Genomic DNA, 3735 nt, shown 5'->3' with positions numbered 1-3735 from the left:
AAGTATCCTCTCCGTGGGTGAGGTTCCAATGTGATTTACCCACGTGGTCATTTTTATAGGACCCTGAACAAAGAAAGTTTTTCCTGCCAGAGGGGAGCGAGCCACCCCGCCCCCCTCATTCCTAAGAACTGGCTAGGTTAATGTCTTCAGGAATGTTTCTCCAGTGGGAGAGGAGTTATTTCCTATCCTTTGTCTTAGAAGTTTCCTGTTCTTTGTTCAGGGCCTATCAGTCTCCAAGCTGGAGAGTCCAAAGGTTTGTCAAAGGGGGCAGGGAGTTTGCACATACATGCTGGGCTTAAACTGTAATATGGAGGATCTTCTCTAATGATTTATCATTCGTCGGTAAGATCAAAATCTTGTACATATGAAAACAATCTCAATAATGATGCAGATTCTTTTTGAGAAGTCTTTTAAATCAGTGGTGTCAAATTCAAATAGTAGATGAATCTACTAAGCCAAACATAAGAATCCCTGCATGCTGCCTGTTGATTAGAAAACCATCTAAAACATTACCTATGTTCTATTGCATTATTTTTTATTTTGTTATATATTTTTCACAATTATATTTTAATCTCATTTGGTTGCACTTGGGAATGTTGTAGCACCAGCTGAGTATTTGACACTTCTGTTTTAAATCAGTCATACCTCCTTCTCTCCCTTCTCCTTTCCTTCCTTCCTTCGTTCCTTCCTTCCTCTTTTTTCTTTCCTTCCTACCATCCCTCCTTCCTTTCTCTATTTTTTCCTTTCTTTTTTTTAATATTTTAAAAATATTTAAGTAATTTCACCAGTTACATGTAAAAGCAATTTTTAACATTCCTTTTTAAAACTTTGAGTTCCAAATTCTCTTCCTTCCTCCTTCCCTACTCCACCCCCATTGAGAAGGCAAGCAGTTTGATATAGGTTATACATGTGTAGTCAGGTGAAACAAACCAATAATAGTCATGCTGTGGGGAAAAAAATGGACAAAAAATTCAAATAAAGAAAGTTTAAAAAAATATGCTTCAGTCTGTATTCAGACACCATCAGTTCTTTCTTTGGTGTTGGATAGCATTTTTCTTTGTAAGTCCTTCAGAGTTGTCTTATATCACTATGGTGCTGAGAATACATAAGTCATTTACAGCTGATCATTTTACAATAGTTGTTACTTTGCACATAGCACATTTCACTTTGCATCAGCCCATGAAGTTTTTCCCGGTTTTTCTGAGAGCATCCTGCACATCATTTCTTATAGTACCATAGTATTCCATCATAATAACATATCACAACTTGTTCAGTCATTCCCCGATTAATGGACATCCCCTCAATTTCTAACTCTTTGCCTCTAGAAAAGAGCTACTATAAATATTTTTTATATGTGTATGTGTGTATGTATATATATACATATACGTATGTATGCATATTATATATGTATATATATATACATATATATATATATATATATACATATATATGTATATCCTTTTCCATTTTTTGAAATCTCTTTTGGAATACAAACCTGGTAGTGGTATTGCTAAGTCAAAAGGTATGCATGGTTTTATAGCCCTTCGACCATAGTTCTGAAGTGCTATATAGAATGGTCGAATCAATCCACAACTCCACCAACAATGCATTAACATCTCATTTTTCCCACATCTACTCCAACATTTGTCATATACCTTTTCTGTCCTATTAGCCAATCTAATAGATATGAGGTAGTACCTCAGAATTGTTTTAATTTTCATTTTTCCAATCAATAATGAGTTAGAGTATTTTTTGCATATGGTTATAGTTAGCTTTGATTACTTCTTCTGGAAACTGATCATATCTTTTGATCATTTTTCAATTGGGGAATGGCTATTTTTATAAATTTGACTCAGTTCTCCATATGTCTGAGAAATGAGGCCTTTATCAGAGAAACTTGCTTCAATTTTTTTTACAGTTGCTACTGCCAACTGTATTTCCCTATATCCTATGCCCCTACATTTATTATATTCTCTTTCTCCTTTTACCCTGGTCCTCTTCAAAAGTGTTTTGATTCTGACTACCCACTCCCCCAATCTACCTTCCCTTCTACCACTCCTCTGTTCTCTTATCTCCTCTCCCTCCTACTTCCCTATAGGGTAAGATAGATGTCTATATCCAATTGAGTGTGTATGTTATTCCCTCTTTGAGCCAATTCTGATGAAGGTAAGATTCATTCACTTCCCCTCACCTCCTCCCTCTTCCCCTCCACTGCGAAAACTTTTTCTTGCCACTTTTATGTGAGATAATTTACCCCATTCTACCTCTCTCCTTCTCTTTCTCCCAGTACATTCCTCTCTTACTACTTAGTTTTATTTCTTTAGGTATCCCTTCATATTCAACTCACACCTGTACACTTTATCTAGATATACTCCTTCTAATTACCTTAATAATGAAAAAGGTCTTGAGTTACAAAAATCATCTTTGCATAGAGGAATGTAAACAGTTTAACCTTATAAAGTGCCTTATAATTTCTCTTTCCTGTTTGCCTTTTCATGTTTGTCTTGAGTCTTATATTTGAAAGTCAGATTTACTATTCAGTCCTGGTCTTTTCATCAAGAATGCTAGCCAACATGGATTGCCTTCAGATCAAGACCATGAAGAAGGTGACGTGAGTCATTATTGAAAAGTACTACACCCACCTGGGCAATGACTTCCACACCAACAAGCACATGTGCGGGGAGATCACCATCATCCCCAGCAAGAAGCTCCACAACAAGATCTCGGGGTATGTTACTCATCTGATGAAGCAGATCCAGAGAGGCCCTGTGAGAGGTATCTCTATCAAACTGCAGGAAGAAGAGAAGAGAAAGGAGGGATAACTATGTCCCTGAGGTCTCTGCTTTGGAACAGGAAATCATTGAAGTAGACCCTGACACCAAAGAAATGTTGAAACTCCTGGACTTTGGCAGTTTTTGGCAGCCCATGGTTGGGATGAACTTCAAAACACTAAGAGGAGCTGTTTAATATTTACTTTTGCCTTCTTTCCAATAAACATGGGAATGCCACCCCCCAAAAAAAGAATGTTTGAAAGTCATCTATCTCATTGAATACCCATTTTTACATTGAAGGATGATACTCACTTTTGCTGGGTAGGTGATTCTTGGTTGAAATCCTAGCTCCTTTGCCATCCAGAATATCATATTACAAAGCCCTTTGATCCTTTAATGTAGAAGCTGCTCAATATTGTGTTATCCTGATCATGGCTCCACCATGCTTGCATTGTTGCTTGCAATATTTTCTCCTTGACCTGGGAACTCTGGAATTTGGCTATAATATTCCTGGGAGTTCTCATTTTGGGATTTCTTTAAGGAGGTGGTTGGTGGATTCTTTCAATTGCTATTTTACCCTCTGGTTCTAGGATATTGGGGCAGTTTTCCTTGACAATATCTTGAAAGGTGATATCTAGGTTCCTTTTTATCATGGCTTTCAGGTAGTCCAATAATTTTTAAATTATCTCTCCTGGATCTATTTTCCAGATCAGTTGTTTTTCCAATGAGATATTTCACATTGTCTTCCATTTTTTTTTATTCTTTTGGTTTTGTTTTATTTTTTTCTTGATTTCTCATAAAGTCATTAGCTTCTACTTGTTCCATTCTAATTTTTAACAAATTATTGTCTTCTGTTAGCTTTTGTACCTCCTTTTCCTTTTGGCCAATTTTTATTTTTAAAGCTTTCTTCTCCTCATTGGTTTTCTGGACCTCTTTTACCATGTGGCCTAGTCTGTTTTGTAAG

At 36.5% G+C, this 3735-nt stretch overlaps 1 pseudogene; it reads left to right on the top strand.

The window, feature by feature from the left end:
• The first annotated feature begins 2573 nt into the window (after positions 1-2573).
• LOC118832013 lies at positions 2574-3007 on the top strand (annotated as a pseudogene).
• Positions 3008-3735: the final 728 nt, after the last annotated feature.

This window comes from Trichosurus vulpecula, chromosome 9, assembly GCF_011100635.1.
Source record: "Trichosurus vulpecula isolate mTriVul1 chromosome 9, mTriVul1.pri, whole genome shotgun sequence".
In the NCBI taxonomy this organism is placed as follows: Eukaryota; Metazoa; Chordata; class Mammalia; order Diprotodontia; family Phalangeridae; genus Trichosurus; species Trichosurus vulpecula.
The sequence above is the reverse complement of the archived record's forward strand: the minus strand, read 5'-3'. Positions and strand labels throughout refer to the sequence as shown.